Below are 20951 nucleotides of genomic sequence, written 5' to 3'. Positions count from 1 at the left end.
CTAGGGAAAATAATAGGGCTAAAGGCCGATAAGGCCACTGGACCTGATGGGTTGCATCCTAGGATATTAATGGAGGTAGCTACAGAGATATTGGATGCACTGGTAGTAATCTTCCAAGAATCCTTGTATTCTGTAAAAGTCCCAGAGGATTGGAAAACTAACAATGTAACACTCTTATTGAAAAAGGGATGGAGACAAAAAACAGCTAACTATGGGCAGAATTTTCTGTTCGGTGAGCAGGGTTGGGGCCCGCTCACCAATGTGTAACATGAAGCAGGGTGATGTCGGACGTGAGTCCCTACATCATCCCGTGTCATTTATATTCTCAGCTCAGCGGGCGCGCAGCCGAGTCGGCTGTGCACCTGTCGACCTGTCAACGGCCTATAAAGGCCATTAAAAAACTAATTGAAGCCATTAATGTACCTGCCCGTCCAACCTTAATGTTGACGGGCAGGCTGGGAGGCTGGCGGGCTTCTGACAAAGCATGAAACCTCATCCACTGGCAGGATGAGGTTTCATGAGGGATTTTAAAATTTCAGAGTGTGTTAAAATAAAAGTTATGAACATGTCCCAACTCATGTGACTGTGTCACATGAGGGGACATGGCAGCAAATTTTTTTCCTCATCTTTATTTAAAGTTTCAAGTCTGAGCCTCAGGGAGACCTGTGCGCTCTTTCACGCGCATCCACGAAAGGGCACGTTTCCAGCTCAGGAAATCTCCCCCCACCCCCAACCACCACCCGCACAGGGAGTGCATAGTGCTTCCTGGTGCACGTTACGCAGGGCGGGCCTTAATTGGCTCACCCATGTAAAATGGCAGCGCGCCCCCCCAGCTGGGGGCACTGATTGGGAACCCGCACCCGCTCCTGCACATCCCCCCCAACGGGGGAAAATGTTGCCCTATAGATCAGTTAGCTTAACATTTGTCATTAGGAAAATGTTAGAGCCTATTATAAAGGATGTAATAGCAGAGCATTTAGAATTACATAATCTAATCAAGCAGAGTCAGCATTGCTCCATGAAGGGGAAATCATGCCTGACAAATTTATTAGAATTCCTCGAGGAGGTAACTAGCAGGATAGATAAAAGGGAACCAATAGATGTAATATAGTTGGATTTCCAAAAGGCGTTCGATAAGGTACTGCACATAAGACTAATTAATAAGACGCACAGTAGCAGCAGTGTGTACCATCTACAAGATGCACCGCAGGAATTCACCAAGGCTCCTTAGACAGCACCTTCCAAACCCACGACCACTACCATCTAGAAGGACAAAGGCAGCAGATAGATGGGAACACCACCACCTGGAAGTTCCCCTCGAAGTCACTCACCATCCTGACTTGGAAATATATCGCTATTCCTTCACTGTCGCTGGTTCAAAATCCTGGAACTCCTTTCTTAACAGCACTGTGGATGTACTTACACCACATGGCCTGCAGTGGTTCAAGAAGGCAGTTCACTACCACCTTCTCAAGGGCAACTAGGGATGGGCAATAAATGCTGGCCCAGCCAGAGAAACCCTTATAATGTGAATGTATAAAAAAAAGATAAGAGCCCGTGGTGTTGGCAGTAGTATATTAGCATGGATACAGGATTGGCTAACTAAAAGAACACAGAGAGTTGGGATAAGGGGGCATTTTCAATATGGCAACCTGTAACTAGTGGAGTGCCACAGGGATCAGTGCTGGGGCCTCAATTATTTACAGTATATATTAATGACTTAGATGAGAGAAGTGAATGTACTGTCGCCAAATTTGCGAATGAGACATAATAGGTGGGGAGGCAACTAATGAGCATGACACAAGTCTACAGAGAGGTATAGAAAGCTTACGTGTGTGGGCAAAAAAATGGCAGATTGGATATAACGTGGGAAAATGTGAGGTTATGCACTTTGGCAGGAAGAATAGAGAAGCTGAATATTATTTAAATGGACAAAGACTGCAGAAGCCTGCAGCACAGAGGGATTTGGGAGTCCTTGTGCATGAATCCCAAAAAGCTAACATACAAATTCAGCAGGTAATAAGGAAGGCAAATAGAATGTTGGCCTTTATTTCAAAGGGAATGGAATATAAAAATAGGGAAGCCTTGCTGAAACTATACTAGGTACTAGTTAGACCTAGAATACTGTGAACAGTTTTGGCTCCTTTATCTAAGGAAAGATACATTGGAATTGGAGGCAGAACAGAGAAGGTTCACGAGGCTGATCCTGGTAATGGAGGGGTTTAATTATGAGGAGAGGTTGAGTAGGTTGGATTTGAGAGGCAACCTTATTGAAACATATAAGATTCTTAGGGGGCTTGACAGGGTAGATGCTGAGAGTGTGTTTCCCCTTGTGGAAGAGTCTAGGACCAGGTGTCATAATCTCAGGGTAAGGGGTCACCCATTTAAAACAGAGATGAGGGGTAATTTCTTCTCTCAGAGGATAGCTAATCTGTGGAATTCTTTACCGCAGAGGCCTGTAGAAGCTGGGCTGTTAAGCATATTCAAAGCTGAGGTAGATAGATTTTTAATCAGTAAGAGAATCAAGAGTTAAGGGGGAAAGGCAGGAAAGTGGAGTTGAGGATTATCAGATCAGCCATGATCTCATTGAATGGTGGAGCAGACTCGATGGGTCGAATGGCCTACTTCTGCTCTTACATCTTATGGTCTTATGGGGATGCTTACTGATGATTGCACGATGTTCAGTATTATTTGCAACTCCTCAGATACTGAAGCAGTCCATGTACAAATGCAACAAGACCTGGGCAATATCCAAGCTTGGGCTGACAACTGGCAAGTAACATTCACATCACACAAGTGCCAGATAATGACCATCTCCAACAAGAGAGAATCTAACCATCATCCTATGACGTTCAGTGGCATTACCATCGCTGAATCTCCAAATATCAACATCATGGGATTTACCATTGACCAGAACCTAACTGGACTAACCATATATTAGTGGGGGAATATAGGCGTACAGCGAGAATTTATTGAAAGGGAATTAATTACTTAAAATCTCCAAGCACATTGGCAGTTAAAGGTTACCAGATAAACCTTGCACAGCCTTAAGGACCTGCAAACAACAGAAAGGCCTTGGGAGCCAGGCTGCAGTGAGACGATGTCAATAACAATTAAGTTTGCTCTTCAACAGATATGGGAAGAACAGATGGTCATAGTTTAGGTAGGAGGGAAGGTTTCTGTCTGGGTGAAAACAAATAGGGACATATGGTGCATGTACTTGTTACCAGAGATGTCTGTTTAATTTAAACCTATATGTTGACGAGATTGGAATCTGGAAACTGTTTGTGTACGTGACCAATAATGTATAAATATGTTGAACACTTGTAATTTAGTAGAGTGTTATCTCAAGCTGCATTGAGATGGTTCTCTCCTTATAATTTCTCAAATAAATGATCGTGACCTGTACCTGAGAATCCTGTGGTCCATTTGTCAAAGTGACCACAACACCATATAAATACTGTGGCTATAAGAACAGTCAGAGGCTATGAATCCTGCATTGAGTAACTTACCTCCTGACTCCCCAAAGCACATCCACCTTCCACAAGACATAAGTCAGGAGTGTGATGGAATACTCTCCACTTGCCTGGATGAGTGCAGCTCCAACAACACTCAAGAAGCTTGACACCTTCCAGGACAAAGCAGTCAACTTCACTGGCACCCCATTCTCAAACTTTCACTCCCTCCACCACCAACACAGAGTAACAGCAGTGTGTACCATCTACATAATGCACAGCTGAAACTTACCAAGCCTTAGACAGCACCTTTCAAACTCATGACCACTACCATCTTGACAGACAAGGGTAACAGGCACATGGGAACACCACTACCTAGAAGTTCCCCTCCAAGTCTCTCGCTAACCTGACTTGGGAATATATCGCGTTCCTTCACTGTCGCTGGGTCAAAGTCCTGGAACTCCCTCCCTAACAGCACTGTGGGTGTAACTACACCACATGGACTGTAGCAGTCCAAGAAGGCAGCTCACCACCACCTTCTCAAGGGCAATTAGGGATGGGCAATCAATGCTGGCCCAGCCACTGACCTCTAAATCCCATAAATAAATTTAAAAAAGAAAGAAAGCCAGCACCTTTTCCTGGCCCCTTACAATGAAGCTCTCATCTTATCGGGCACTTTCTCGCAAGGAAGGCGGGCCGAGCCAAGTATTTTCCCAACTCCCACTACCCGCTTCGAGGATGAAAATCCACCCCAATGTTTCAGGCCTGTGACGTTTCATAATGCTGTTTCTCTCTACACAGATGCTGCCAGGCCTACTAAGTATTTCCAGCATTTTCTGTGTTTATTTAGATTTCCAGTATCCACAGTATTTTATTTTGGAGACCCTTGTTGGTGGGTACTGAAAGGCAGCTCCAAACCTCCCCAGCACCTGTGACAGAGCTGGTTATCATGCAACACATGTTGTAGCATTCCTGGTGTCAAACATAGGGTTTCTCAGAAGTTTCTTCAGCCCAGTTTCAAAAGGGTAGTCTTTGATACCCTTTAGTCACCAACCTGATCATGGCCGAGATGATGGCCCACCACAGTGTGAAAGCATCACAACAGCTCCCAGGGGATCTGGTGAACACCTGTATGAATCTTTTCTTGTTGTTACATATCAGCTGAACATGGATGCAATTAAATCCCTTGTAGTTGAAAAATGGACCTGATTGGACAGGTGGAGCTCAGATTGCCATGCAAGTGCAGTTGATGGGGGTAATATGCCTTTAAAGGATATCAGTGTGACAACATGAGAAGGGAAGTGTGTCACATGATCCAGTCTTAGTTTCATTTTTGCATGGAGCAGAGCACAGCACACAGCTCTGATGTCTTGAAGCTTTATACCAATGTACAACTGCTGCCATGTGCCTAGTCTTAATAAATGGACCTATGACATGCTTACCCAATCCTTTATGAATGATTAAGTATTATATTATTATAATAATACATCAGATGGCCTCCAAGGGAAGCCAGCCAAAGACACAAATTGGATTGCCCATTCATTCTGGTTATTGTCATCATTGGCAAAGTTCATATATCTCACAGCCCTGACAAATAATCCATCCATCAACTACTTTATACTTTAATGTGCAGCCAACTGCAAGAACCTCATTAAGCCTCCAGTGATGCTTTGGTAGGAGCCTGAAGCCAAATAAATTGGAGGAGTGGTGAATTTCACAGCCATTGGCAATGCATGGCCACCAGGTGGCAGATCTTAGAGGAGGCTGCAGATGTCTGCCAAAGCCTAACATGAAAATCTCAGCCTTTGGAAACAATGTCCTTTAGAAAGATCAAAGTTTCTTGTCCGTGAACTCTGTTATGAGCAACCTCAACTCCTCTGTTTCTCCCTTCTCTACTGTCCACCTCCAGTGCCATCAATTGCATGCCTATCATCCCTGTGCTTACTGACCTGCATTTTCTCCCAATCCAACAGTGCCTTGATTTTAAAAATGATTCTCGTTGTATTCAAACTCCTCCAAAAGCCTGACCCCCTCCTATTTCTGTAATCTCCTGAAGCCCTACATTCCCCTAAGATATCGGTACTTCTCCAATTCTGGCCTCTTGCTTATTGCTGCTTTTAATCATTTCACCATAGGTGACCATTCCTTCAGCTGCCAAGACCTGAGCTCTGGAATTCCTTTGCTAAACCACTCAGCTTCTTTACAAAAACAAAAATAGCTGGAAAAACTCAGATCTGGCAGTATCTGTGGAGAGGAACACAGTTAACGTTTCAAGTCCGTATGACTCATCAGAAATAAGGAAAAATAGAAATGAGGTGAAATATAAGCTGATTGAGGGGCCTAGGACAGGTAGAGCTGGATAGAGGGCGAGTGATAGGTGGAGGCAAAGATGAGATTGCCAAAGATGTCATAGACCAAAGGACAAAGGTGTGTGATCTTTTAGAACAGAGATGAGGAGAAACTTCTTTAGCCAGAGAGTGGTGAAACTGTTGGAATTCATTGCCACAGAAGGCTGTGGAGGCCAGGTCATTGAGTGTATTTAAGACCGAGACAGATAGGTTCTTGATTGGTAAGGGGATCAAAGGTTACGGGGAGAAGGCGGGAGAATGGTGTTGAGAAACTTATCAGCCATGATTGAGTGGCGGAGCAGACTCGATGGGCCAAATGGCCTAATTTCTGCTCCTATGTCTTATGGTCTTATGGTGATATTAGCTAAGGAATGTGCTAATGGGGACATTAAGAGTAGAAAGCAGGATGAGCAAGTGACAGATAGTCCTCATGGGAGTGGGGTGGGGGGAAGGGATCAAAATAGGCTAAAATGTGGAGATAAAACAATGGATGGAAATAATTTAAAAATAATAGAAATAGGTGGGAAAAGAAAAATATATTTAAAAAAATATATATATTTAAAAAAATTATAAATTAATGGAAAAAGGGGGGATCAGAAAGGGTGTGGGGATAGAGGAGAGAGTTCATGATCCGAAGTTGTTGAACTCAACTGTAAAGTGCCTAATTGGAAAATGAGGTGCTGCTCCTCCAGTTTGCGATGAGCTTCACTGGAACATTGCAGCAGGCCAAGGATGGACATGTGGCCATGAGAGCTAGGTAGATTGTTGAAATGGCAAGCGACAGGGAGGTCTGGGTCATGCTTGCGGACAGATCAAAGGTGTCCCGCAAAGTGGTCATCCAGTCTGCGTTTGGTCTCTCCAATGTAGAGGAAACCACATTGGAAGCAGCGAATGCAGTAGACTAAATTGAGGGAAGTACAAGTGAAGTGCTGCTTCACTTGAAAGAAGTGCTTGGGCCATTGGATGGTGAGGAGGGGGGAAGTAAATGGGCAGGTGTTGCAGGAGGGAATGATCCTTACGGAATGCCAACAGGGGGGGTGAAGGGAAGATGTGTGGCATCATGTTGGAATTGGCGGAAATGGCAGAGGATGATCCTTTAAATGTGGAGACTGGTGGGGCAATAAGGGAGGACAAGGGGGACCCTATCATGGTTCTGGGAGGGAGGAGAAGGCGTGAGGGCGGATGTACGGGAGATGGGCCAGACACGATTGAGGGCCCTGTCAACCACCATGGGTAGAAAACCTCAGTTAATGAAGAAGGAAGACATGTCAGAGGAACTGCTTTGAAAAGTGGCATCATCAGAACAGATGCAACAAAGGCGAAGGAACTGAGATAATGGGATGGAGTCTTTACAGGAAGCAGGGTGTGAGGAGCTGTAGCTGAGGTAGCTGTGGGAGTCAGTGGGTTTGTAATGAATATTGTTGAACAGTCTATCACCAGAAATTGAGACAGAAAGGTCAAGGAAGGGAAGGGAAATGTCAGTGATGGACCTTGTGAAAATGATGGAAGGTCACCTATCACTCGCCCTCTATCTAGCTCTACCTGTCCCACCCCTCTCAACCAGCTTATATTTCACCTCATTTCTATTTTTCCTTAGTCCTGATGAAGGGTCATAAGGAGTCAAAACGTTAACTGTATTCCTCTGCGCAGATGCTGTCAGACCTGCTGAGTTTTTCCAGCTATTTTTGTTTTTGATTCAGATTTCCAGCATCCACAGTATTTTGCTTTTATCTCAGCTTCTTTACATCTCTTTTCTCCTTCTACTGTAATGCCACCTGTGGCTCAGCATCACTTTTTGTCTGATAAAGTTTCATGATACATCTTGTGTGATGTTTTGCTATGTTAAAGGCACTACATAAATGCAAATTGCTGTTGCTGTTGACAGTGGAGTTGATAATCTCCCCTGTCTAAAGTCCAATCCAAACTGACAATGACATTAATCATCCTGATATGTAAATGTTTCCAAACTCTACAAATAAATCCCTCACAACTAGTTCTCTTACCAATCTGCTTCCGAGAGGGAACTGAGAAAACTGTGGGCACTGAGCTTCATTCAGATATGACCTACTGGCTTTTAACTGTCCCAATAAAATGCTATTCAATCTCCCCTCAGCTTTAATGGTGAATTTTCACAGCCATGGGAAACCCAACCAGGAGCCAGTAATTTCAAATTGCTGACAAAATTGCATATTCAGAGCCTCATTTAAAAATGGTAAAGCTGGGTCTGCCTCTCCAGTGTGGCTTATTTAACACTGATATCTATTGTTGTAAAAATGAAACAGGCACAAGGACATTAGGCTCAGGATGCATTTTGTGAATTTGACAACTTAACTACCACCATTCAACCTTCTGCCACCTGCATTTTCTCCCAATCCAACAGTGCCTTGATTTTAAAATGATTCTCGTTGTTTTCAAATTCCTCCATGCCCTTGATCCCCTCCTATTTCTGTAATCTCCTCCAGCCCTACAACTCCCAAAATATCGGCACTTCTCCAATTCTGGCCTCTTGCTTATTGCTGCTTTTAATCATTTAATCTACAGGTGGAGTTAATATCAAGGTCAGAGAGTCAAATACAGGCCCAAGTAAGAATTACTGAGCACCAGCTTTATCCTCAGTATCCCATCAATTTTGTTACTGCGATAACTACCTTCACAGTATAGAAGAATATTGAATCCTAATCACCAGTTTGTTGGATCCTGGTCGCACACTTGTAGTAAGGCGTAGCCAATTTGGTACTAATGATAAAGTTGAGTAGCAGACACTGCATAGGTAGAAACTCTGGCCAGGATATCCCCCCCCCCGGGCCCCCCCTCTGCATGCGCAGAGGCACTCCTCCGATCAGCGCCCCCGATTGGGGGCACGACACCATTTTACGTGGGCGGGCCAATTAAGGCCCACCCAGCGTGACGTCCGCACGGAAGCGCTATGCGCTCCCTGTGCGGGCGCGGGGGGGGGGGGTTCCCTGAGCCGAGAGTGCGCTCTTCCAAGCATGCACGCAAAACAGTGCACTCATCTCCCTGAGGCTAAGTGCTGCCTCAGGGAGATCGGATCTACTGTAAAAAATATTAGAAATAGAAAAAAAAATTCCCTGACATGTCCCCTCATGTGACAATGTCACATGAGTTGGGACACATCCATAACTTTTAAAAAAACTTTAATTATTTTTTTAAAAACCTACATGAAACTTCATCCCGCCCGTGGGTGAGGTTTCATGCTTTTTCTAATACCCGCCAGGGCTCCTGGCCTGCCCACCAACCTTAAGGTTGGACAGGCAGGTCCATTAATTACTTAAATGATACTGTCTTTGGCCTCAATTGGCCATAGACAGGTTGGCGGGCACACAGCTGATTTTGCTGAGCCCCAGCTTACCTGAAAATTTAAACAGGTCGTGGTGACATTGGGAGTTTTGCCCGACGTCACCGTACAGCATTTTATGCGTCGGCGGGCGTGCACCGCCCCCTGCTCTCGACGGGAAAATCCTGGCCTCTGTCTTTATTTACAAAGCTACTCAGTAGCAACTAAACATTTGCTTACACTTAAAACCGTATATCTACACTACTCTAACTGCTAACTACTGACTACAGACCACTAACTACAGAGGTAGCCAGCACTACTCTGCTATTGGATACTAAGATCACGTGGTATTCCATTATAACATTCTTCTTAAAGGTATATTACACATCAGATTACCACATCCCTCTCCCTTTACTCGGAAATACATTTTATATTTACATTTACAACCTTCTCAAAATAGCAAGATATTTACACTGACAAGTAATTTACAAATTTGGTCTTTCTGGGAGTTTCCATATGTGTGTAGAACGTCTCAGCTATACAATTTCAGATGCCTTGTCAGGGATCTCCTTTTCCGGTGCTTTGGTGGGCATCTGCAGATCTGTATCCTCCACTCCTGAAAGAGCAATAGGTGTATCTGAACTGGGTTGGGTTTTGTCAACAGGAAGGACTGACTCGGTCGCAAACACTGGTGGAATCATTTCTTGGTCCACAGTTTCTCTCTGCCTTAAATGATCCACATGTCTCCATATGACTCAGCCTTCCACCTCCATGTGGTAATATAGTCACTGCACCTATTTCACCCAGTAACCACTTTGGCCCTTCTCCAAAGTTCTTCACATACACCGTTTCTCCAATGGTAAATTTCCTTTTGCGACTATGCCAGCTGTGTCTAGTTTTCTGACATCCTTGACTCCTTTCCACCCTCCCCCCTAAATTTGGCATTATTAAGTCACTCTCATCCTGAGATGGCATTTCATCAATAACTCCGTGGGTGTGACACCTTTTGTTATGTGAGGGGTGGTCCTATAAAGGAAAAGAAAGCATGCTAGCTTGGTTGTTAAGGAATCTTCAGTTAATTCCTTCTTGCCTGCCTTGAATGTTTGAACCACCTTTTCGGCCAGTCCATTTGAGGAAAGGTGGTACGATGAGGTTTTTATGAGTGCTACTGTTGAGGCTGATAAACTGCTGAAACGCAGCACTCATAAATGCCATGCCATTATCAGAAACGACTGCTTCTGGTAGACGGTGAAAAGCAAAATTTTTGATGAAACTTCTCAATTGTAGCAGAAGATATTGGTGGTTTCACCTCACATATGTCCATTCATTTTGAGTGGGCATCAGCAATGAGCAGGAACATTGTTCCCATGAAAGGCCCCACATAGTCAATGTGTAAACAGACCTGTGGTCTTCCTGTCCACTCCCAAGATTGTGATGGAGCTACTGAATGTAACTTTTGCAGTTGTTGGCATTGCACACAATTCTTCACCAAACTCTCTATTTCACCATCCATCCCAGGCCACCATAGGTAGCTGCATGCCATGATCGTCATTCGGGATATTCGTGGATGTGTGCTGTGCAGTTCAATTTGCAATGGCTTTCTACCCTTTGGAGGTACCATCACTCATGCTACTCACAATAGGACACCATCCTGCCTGGTTATTTCATGCCTTCTGTTAACATATGGTTTAATTTCATCAGATACAGGCTCTTGTGACCAACCATGAAGTACTTGTTCTCGTATTTGTGATAGGACTGGGTCCCTACTTGTCCAGTCTCTGATCTGTCGAGCGCATACCGGTGATGAATCTAAGAAATGTAACAACAAAATAAGTTCTTGTAGGCCTTGGACTTCCACATCCTTTCCTTGTAAAGGCAAACGACTAAGTGCGTCGGCATCTGCACTTATGATTACCGGGCTTATGTCAAAAGTATACTTGTCTGCTGCCAGGATTAAAACCTAATTTGTGTTTCTGTGTTTTCTTTCTATGTGCCTTCTTCTTTCTAATGCTGATTTTAATCTCAGTCTTCTTTTCAGTTTCAATATTGGCCCGGCCAGTCTCACATGTAAGCTTGACTTCAATGAACTCAGTGGTTGAGTCTCACAGGGCTTCATCATCGGTCTGCTTCTTAGAAAATTCAACGACTTTTGCCTCCAAAGTCTCTTTGGCCTCACATAGCTGATTCTTCAGCTCTTCCATCTCTTTTTGGTATTTGTTTGCTGCCTCCTGAAAAATTAAGCATTGTTGTGTCTTCTCTCCCAACTCATCCTTCATTTTGGTCAGAGAGATGCTGAATTCTTTCTGTTTCTCTTCATACTTTTCCAGTGGTACAAACTTTGACCTAAGGGAATCTTGTAGTGTGTGACGATCTTTTAGCAGGTTTTCTTTTTCCTTTCAGAGGTTGCTTTCCTCGTCTTAGCCTCTGTCATCAAGCAAGGTCTCTTCAAGTTCCTTCTGCTGTTCTTCTGTGTTTTGGATCAAGACAGCCTGAATTTTTTCAGGTTGTTGAGTCTTTACACACTCCTTTTCCAAAGCAGAAATGCTTCCAGCTTCCTTGTGGAATCTCAGTGGCCCTTCAAGGTTGATTCCCCTTAGCCAGTTTCACCCTAGGAGGCTTGGTCGTCTGTCTCTCAATACCAACACTGGTAGCTTTACCAATTGGCTCCCATAATGTACAGTTACTTTACTTATGCCTTGACTTGGATGTCTTAACCTGTGTAAGTTTTTATTTGGGCACTTATTTCTTCCAAATTTAATTGATGTTCCCTATTACTCAGATTTTTGAAGGTATGCTCCACAATTACTGTAATGGGAGCTCCTGTGTCTACTTCCATTCGAACAGGTCTACCATTCATTTTCACTATTATATAGATTGGTTGTATTCTTCCAAGCTTCAAGTTATACAATAAATAAATATCTGAATCTGTTGCTTCAGGCTCTTCTACATTATAGATCTCACTGTTGTTTTTTCTTTTGTTTAAAAGTCTGTTTGACCCTTTCCTTATGCTGTCTCATTATGTGACCGTTTTTATGACAATAAAAATTCTATATTTTTTAAAGTGCCAATTGTTAATGGGGTGTTTGTTTCCACCTCTATTGACATTACTCCTTGTTTTCACTGCTGAGTCATTTTTTCTCAGTTTCCTGCCTCTCAGTAGCGTCCTGCACTTTGTGCCCTTTTTGGCTGAGGCATCCTGCCCAATGTGGGGGATGATGCCATTTTAAGGCTTTCAAATATCTAATGGCACTTTACATTGCCAGTGCAATCTCTAGTGCCTTCATAAAATCCTTAGGATAACAATCACATCAGAATCATGTCCTCATTGACACCGCACACTAAACGATCTCTAAGCGTATCATTTAAAGATGTACCAAACTCACAATGCTTGGTTAATTGCTTCAAGCTTGCCACATAACTTGCAACTGTCTTCCCCGGGACTCTAATTCATGAATTAAACTTGAACCTTTGCATCATTACTGAGGGATTTGGTTGGTAATGGCCCTTCATCAGGTCCACTAATTCATCAAAATTTCTCGAGTCTGGGGTACTGAGTGCTGTCAAACTTCAGATCAAGCCATAAGTCTTATTCCCACATGTACTTAACAGGATCGCCTGCCTCTTCTCTTCCCCCATAATCTCATTTGCTTGGAAAAAGATTGAGGGACGCTCAATGCAGTGGGATCAATCATCCTGGATCAAAAGGATCAATTCTTCCAAATTGCAGCATGCTGTGAGGATGCTGTACTTTGTTGACTTTAATGGAACTTCTACTTACAATTGCTGTGCGAGGTATAGTGCTGATTTTGTTTCTGTTGCTTGCTTCTGTTTAACTTGTTTAATCCTCGTCGCCAGTTTTTTGTTGGATCCTAGTCACCAGTTTGTTGGATCCCGTTAGCATGCTTAAAGTAAGGGTTGGCCAATTTGGTACTAATGATAGAGCTGAGTAGCAGACACTTCATAGGTAGAAACTCTGTGTTTACTTACAAAGGTACTCAGCAGCAACTAAACATATGCTTGTTCTTCAAACTCCATCTCTACACTCCTCTAACTGCTAACAACAGACTACCAACTATAGAGGTAGCCTGTGCTACTCTGCTATTGGATACTAAGATCATGTGATCTTCTATTATAATATTCTTCTTAAAGGTATATTACATATCAGATTACCACAAAGAATAAATGATTATGAAAGTCCTTTCCAATACTGCAACTGCAACTGTTAGCTCCTGACCAGAGTTGCTGCCCACCAGATTCTCATTAAAAGGATTTGAGACACTGTGCAACATATTATTGTCTTTAGGGAATTACTCAACTCACATCTTTCTTCCATCTTGGGGGATGGAAAAAAGTATTTAGAAGAGATTACTTGTTCACAAATATATTCAAAGAACCAACAATGCCCTGAATAATGCAGCATTTGTTGAACTTTTGGATGATCTACACATTGCCCTGTGACATTTCTAGGTGTTGTACAAATTAATGAACATTTCACCCATAAATCAGGTTAGCTTCTTAAATCTTTGTTAAAAGACAAGTCTCAGGCCCATTGCAGGCATGTCATATTATGAACTTTCAATCAATACTTTAAAAAATTGAACAAGCTTTTAAGATGGCTGCCACAAAAAATTGTGATTTTTGGAATTTGGACTACAGACAATATCAAATCTTCCACAAATATTAAATAAAATATGTCGTTTGTGGGATTCACACATCTCATTGTTTAAGGATGGGCCAACGTCTAAAGACTATGGAGTTTCCAGACTGCCTCTCCCCATGTTTCACACTGGACTAAAGGGGAGATCAAAACTCAGTGGCCATGATTAACTTCCCATTGTATCACGATTGTCTCTCCCAACCAAACTAGACCAGGGGGCTCTCAGAACTGTTATCCCAGCAGTCATGCTACTAAAGCTGGTTTCAAGGACTGAACACTTATTATTCCAGGACCCAGCCGATCCATCTGAACCATCAGCCATCAGCCAGTCTGAGACCAAACCCTGAAACTAGCTGCAAGCCATCAAGCAGCCAAAGTATTTAATCTATTCCAGTTTCAAAAACAGTGAAGTACCCAAACCTCACATGTCCAAGGAGGTTGCATCCACGAGGAAAGTTCTGGGCGAGATAGCTGAACAGCAAACCCCACCACCTATAGCCGTGATAATCAATTTCCATGTTACAGGCAGCCAGGGATGCAGCATCAGTCAACTTGGTTTGCATCACTGAAATGAACAGGTGCCGTTATGCCAGCCTTGGAATGGGGCATCAACTGTTGAGCCAGATGTATTTCTACAGGCTGTACATCTTCCCCAGGGCTCAGGGCTGCATAACCATGCACAATGCTCTTTCCTAAAAGAACAAAAAAGGTCACAACTGAACAAAAAAAGTTCCAATAGTCTGCGAGCATAACAACAACAACTTATGTTTATATAAAGTTTTCAATGTAATAAAACGTCACAAGGCAATTCACAGGAGTGATTATCAAACAACATTTTACACCAAACCACATAAAAGGATATTAGGGTAAGTGACGAAAAGCTTGGCCAAGAAAATAGTTTTTAAGTTGCATCTTAAAAGAAGAAAGAGACGTAGAGAAATGGAGAGGTTTAGAGGGGCGGGGGTGGGGGGAGGTGGGGGGAGACTTCCAGGATTTAGGACCAAGGCAGCTTGAAGGCATACTAATATCTACAATCAGTGAATATTGACAATGTACAAGAGGCCAGAATTAGAGGAGCACAGAGGGTTATGGTGATGAAAGAGGTAACAGAGATAGGGAGAGCTATAACAATGGGGAGATTTGAAAACAAGGATGAGAATATTAAAATTGATGTGTTGCAGTCAATGAAGGTCAGCGAGTACTGGGGTGACAGGTGAAAGGTATGTAATATATTGCAAGATCTGAGCATTTTGATATATTGCCCTCTCTGCCACCCTATCTGTTGAGGAAGTGTAAATAAAGTAGTTCAGTAATGGCTGCCGACAGTTGAGCCTGTGTTAGTCTTACTAAGTGCAATATGGAACAGAAAGACGGTGACAAGAGTGAGAGGGAATTCTTTCTGACATTTTATTTGAGAAATTAAGGACTGAGGAACATTGTGACATATTTTTGAAACTCCAAAAGTTGATTTTGAGGAAGTTTGAGCAATTTGAAAGATAGCTTCATGCGTGCACATCGTATTCAGGTACACAATGAATCAGCACAGTATATAATTGAAAAATGGCATTGAAGACATATTTGGAGACAATGGTGGAATTCAACCCTAATAAAGAGGACTGATGTAATTGCAAATGAAAGTCACACATTTGGCTGAAAGTGAATAAAATAGGAGATGAGAATAAAGTATATATTTTCCATGATGGGACCAGGTGCTTTTGAGCAGGTATCTAGCCAATGTTGCCTATGAGACCCCAGTACTATGGACTATACTGAAATTAATAAGATTCTGGACTCATTGTAATGGCATGACAAAGAATGAGATTGCACTGAGTTGTCAAGTAAAACAGTTGAAGATTACATTCTTGAATTAAAGAAACTCTCACATCACTGTGGGTAACCGGGATTTTTACACTTTAAAACAGCGAGAGGAGAGCCGGGATTTTAAAGTTTAAAACAGCCAGAAGAGAGCCGTGATTTCCACAGTTTAAAAACAGCAAGAGGAGAGCTGGGATTTTCACAGTTTAAAACAGTGTGACGGGTGCTGGGAGCACACGGAGAGCAGTCCTGCGTGAGAAGGGCAGTGGGGGCAGAGAGCTCCCTCAACCTGCTTCTACCTGTCAGGGCCAAATGTGACATCACAAGAAAACAGGTAGGCAATTGGTGGGTATCTCTTCTGTGTCTTCTTTGATTGGCCAAGTGGTTTGAATCAGGAGACTTTATTACAGCTGAAGAGTACAGATAAGAAAATAACTTTTAAAATATTTAATATCCAAATTAATGGATTAAATAGGATAGAGATGGCTGGGCAACCGATGTATGTGGGAGCTGGTGGACGCCGGTGTAATCCATGGTGTCCAAATCTGCAACAAGTACTGGCTGCTCAAGGAACTTTGTCTCAGAGTTGATGAACTGGAGTCCGAGCTGCATTCAGGGAGGAGGGGGGAGTTACATTGACAGTGTATTTCAGAAGCCAGTCACACCCCTTAAGATTAATTATATCAAATTTGGTCCATGGTCAGGGACAGGGGGATGTGACTGCAAGTGAGGCAGGTATGGGGATCCAGAATTTAGCTTTGGAGGAGCCTCAGCCAGTGCCCTGCTCCAATAGGTATGAGGTTCTTGCTCCCAGTTTGGGCGAGGGCACAGGCTGCAAAGAGGATGAGCAAATTGACCATGCCACTGTGGTATAGAACACCATTCAAGTTGCGGGGGTGGGGGGAGGAGAAATGTAGTAGTAATGGGGATAGCAAAGTTAGGGGAATAGATACTGTTCTCTGCAGCAAAGACAGAGAGTCCTGAAGGCTGTGTCGCCTACCTGGTGCCAAGCATAAGGACATCTCTTCTGAAAAGGAGAGGAACTTGGAGAGGGAGGGGAAGGATCCAGTTGTCGTTGTCTACACAGGTACCTATGACATAGGCAGGACTAGGAAAGAGGTTCTGCTGAGGGATTACGAGCAGCTTGGGGCTAAATTAAAAAGCAGTACAACAAAGATAATAATCTCTGGATTACTACCTGAGCCACGTGCAAATTGGCATGGAGTAAATAAGGTTAGAGAGGTAACTATGTGGGTCAAAGATTGGTGTGGGAGAACTGGGTTCCGATTGATGGGGCACTGGTACTAGTACTGGGGAAGGAGAGAGCCCATTGGGACTGGCTTCATTTTAACCATGCAGGCAAATCATATAACTAGGGTTGAGAAATAGGACTTTAAACTAATTAGTGGGGAAGAGGGTTCATTTGAAGGGAAGTTTAAAAAATCAAAATGAGATGAGAGAGCAGAGGTGCAGGGTAGTGAAGAGTCGAATGATAATCAAAGTGTGAAAGGAAGGGGCAGAAAATATAAGCAGAAGCAGCAAAAATCAGAACCAGAATGCGTAATAATAGTAAAAATTCAAAGCTTAAGGCTCCTTATCTGAATGCACGCAGCATTTGTAACAAGACAGATGAGTTGACGGCACAAATAGAAATATATGGACGTGACTTGACAGCTATTATAGATTCATGGTTGCAGGGTGACCAAGACTGGGAACTCAATATTCATAGGTGTTCGACGTTCTGGAAAAATAGGCAAAAAGGAAAAGAAGCTGGGGGAGCTTTGTTAATAAAGGAAGGTGTCAGTGTGGTGGAGAGTAGTGATATAGGTGCCATAGATCGTGATGTGGAATCAGTTTGGGTAGAAATAAGGAATAGCAAGAGGAAGAAGTCATGGGTGGGAGTCGTCTATAGGCCCCGAAGATCTGACTCACTGTAGGAAAAAGTATAAATTGGGAAATAATGGAGGCATGTAAGACGGGTGCTACAATTGTCATGGGTGATTTTAATATGCATTCTGACTGGACAAATTAGATTGGCAGGGGTAACATGGAAGACAAATTTGTAGAGCGCATCAGGGATTGTTTCTTAGTGCAATACGTTACAAAACTTACCTGGAAAAGGGTTATTTTAAATCTAGTAATGTGTTATGAGGTAGGATTAATAAGATATCTCATAGTTAAGGATCCTCTAGGGGGTAGTGATCACAACATGGTAGAATTTCAAATTTAGTTTGAAGACAAGCAACTTGGGTCTCAAACCAGTGCCCTTAAGAACAAAGATCAAAGAAAAGTACAGCACAGGAACAGGCCCTTCGGCCCTCCAAGCCTGCGCAGATCATATTGCTGTCTGTAACCCTCTATTCCCATCCTACTCATGTATTTGTCAAGTTGCCTCTTAAACACCACTATCGTACCTGCTTCCACCACCACCTCTTGCAGCAAATTCCAGACACTCACTACATAAAAAACTTGCCCTGCACATCTCCTCTAAAGTTTTCTCCCCTCACCTTAAACCTATGTCCCCTGGTAATTGACTCTTCCACCCTGGGAAAAAGCTTTTGACTATCTACTCTGTCCATGCCACTCATAATTTTGTAAACTTCTATCAAGTCGCCCCTCAATCTACGTCGCTCTAGTGAAAACAATCCGAGTTTCTCCAACCTCTCCTCATAGCTAATAACCTCCAGACCAGGCAGCATCCTGTTAAACCTCCGCTGCACCCTCTCCAAAGCCTCCATATCCTTCTGGTAATGTGGCGACCAGAATTGCACACAATATTCCAAGTGTGGCCTAACCAAGGTTTTATACAGTTGCAACATGACTTCCCAGCTTTTATACTCAATACCCCTGCCAATGAAGGCAAGCATGCCATATGCCTTCCTGAATACCTTATCCACCTGCATTGCCACTTTCAGTGACCTGTGGACCTGTACGCCCCGATCCCTCTGCCCATCGATGCACTTAAGGGTTGTGTATTAGACCTTCCAAAATGCATTACCTCAAATTTTTCTGGATTAAACTCCATCTGCCATTTCTCCGCCCAAATCTCCAACCGATCTATATCCCGTTGTATCCTTTGACAATCCTCTTCATTATCTGCAACTCCTCCAACCTTAGTGTCATCTGCGAACTTACTAATTAGCCCAGTTACATATTCCTCCAAATCATTTACGTATACTACAAACAGCAAAGGTCCCAGCACCGATCCCTGCGGAACACCACTAGTCTCTCCATTCAGAAAAGCACCCTTCCACTGCTACCCTCTGTCTTCTATGACCAAGTCAATTCTATATCCATCTTGTCAGCTCACCTCTGATCCTGTGCGACTATACCTTCTGTACCAGTCTGCCATGAGGGATCTTGTCAAAGGCCTTACCGAAATCCATGTAGATAACATCCACTGCCCTTCCATCGTCGATCATCTTTGTCACTTCCTCCAAAAACTCGATCAAGTTAGTGAAACACGACCTCCCCTTCACAAAACCATGCTGCCTCTCACTAATACGCCCATTTGCTTCCAAATGGTAGTAAATCCTGTCACGAAGAATCTTCTCCAATAATTTCCCTACCATTGACGTAAGGCTCACCAGCCTGTAATTTCCTGGATTATCCCTGCTACCCTTAAATAAGGGCAATTACAGAGGTCTCAAGAAAGAATTGCCTAAAGTGGGCTGGGAAAATAGACTAAGGGGAAGTCAGTGGATGAGTAGTGGCAGACATTTAAGCAGATATTTCATAATGCTCGGCAAAAATTTACCCTGGTCAAAAAGAAGGACTCGCTGAGAAGGATGAACCACCTGTGGTTAACAAAGGTGGTCAAGGAGAGTATCCAATCAAAAACTAAGGCATACAAAGTGACAAAAACTACTGGTAGGTCAGACGATTGCGAATTTTTTAGGGACCAGGAGCTGATGACCACAAAGCTAGTAAAGAGGGAGAAAATTGAATATGCAAGTAAATTGATAAGAAATATAAAAATAAACAGCAAGAGCTTCTATGGGTATATAAAAAGAAAGAGAGTAGCTAAAGTGAACGTGGGGCCCTTGGGGGATGTAACTGGAGAATTGATAATGGGGAGCAGGGAAATGGTACATAATTTAAACTAATATTTTACATCGGTCTTCACGGTGGAGGACATTATAAACATTCCAAAGATATCAGATTAGCAAGGAGCTAATGGGAGGAAGGATCCTGTAACAGTCTCTATGATGAGGGACAAAGCATTTGACAAACCAATAGGACTAAAGGCAGATAAGTCACCAGGACCTTATGGTCTGCATCTAAGGATTTTAAAGGAAGTTGCTGCAGGGATAGTGGATGCATTGGTCAAAATATTCCAGAACTAACTGGATTCTGAGAGGGTCCCAGCTGATTGGAAAACTACTAATGTGACGCCCTGTTCAAGAAGGGAGGGAGGCAAAAAGCAGGAAACTATAGGCCAGTCAGCCTAACATCTGTCGTTGGGAAAATGCTAGAGCCCACTATTAAGGAAGAAATATCAGAACATTTAGAAAAGCTTAAAACAATCAAACAGAGTCAACATGGTTTTGTGAAAGGGAAACCGGGTTTGAAAGATTTGCTAGAGTTTTTGAGGATATAACAAGCAGAGTTGACAAAGGGGAATTGGTAGTTGTAGTGTATTTGGATTTCCAGAAGGCATTCAATAAGGTACCAAATGAAAATTTATTATACAAGTTAGGGGCTCATGGAATTGGGGGTAATGAATTAGCATGGATTGAGGATTAGTTAATGCACAGAAGACGGCATTAGTGGGTCTTTTTCAAGTTGGAAGTACGTAACTGGTGGAGTGCCACAAGGATCAGTCCTAGGGCCTCAATTATTTACTATCTATATGAACGGCTTGGAGGAGGGGGCAGAGTGTAATGTATCCAAATTTGCTGGCAATACAAAAATAGGTGGGAAGGCATGTTGTGATGAGGACATAAGGAATCTTATCCAGGTCGTATCCAGGCAGCAAGGGGGTATAGATAAGCTGAGTGTGTGGGCAAAAACTTGGCAGCTGAAGTTTAATATAGGGAAGTGTGAGGTCATGCACTTCGGTAGGAAGAATCAAAAGGCAGGCTATTATTTAAATGGAGAGACAGTCCAAAAAAGTGCAGCACAGAGGGATCTGGATGTTATTGTGCATGAAACATAAAAAGTTAGCATGCAGGTGCAGCAAGTAATTAAGAAGGCAAATGGAATTTTGGCCTGTATTGCTAGGGGTTTGGAGTTTAAAAATAGGAAATTCTTGTTACAACTATACAGGGTGTTGGTAAGGCTGCACCTGGAGTACTGTGTACAGTTTTGGTCCCTGTAATTAAAAAATATACTGACATTGGAGGACATTCAAAAGAGATTCACTAGACTGATTACTGGGA

General features: G+C 43.0%; 1 non-coding gene across 1 annotated transcript; it reads left to right on the top strand.

The window, feature by feature from the left end:
• The first annotated feature begins 13648 nt into the window (after nucleotides 1-13648).
• Nucleotides 13649-13760, top strand: LOC121284555. Its single transcript, XR_005944518.1, has one exon. It is a non-coding gene; the product is annotated as a small nucleolar RNA SNORA5 (small nucleolar RNA).
• Nucleotides 13761-20951: the final 7191 nt, after the last annotated feature.

Source organism: Carcharodon carcharias, chromosome 11, assembly GCF_017639515.1.
Source record: "Carcharodon carcharias isolate sCarCar2 chromosome 11, sCarCar2.pri, whole genome shotgun sequence".
In the NCBI taxonomy this organism is placed as follows: Eukaryota; Metazoa; Chordata; class Chondrichthyes; order Lamniformes; family Lamnidae; genus Carcharodon; species Carcharodon carcharias.
This window is presented reverse-complemented; position numbering and strand designations above follow the sequence as displayed.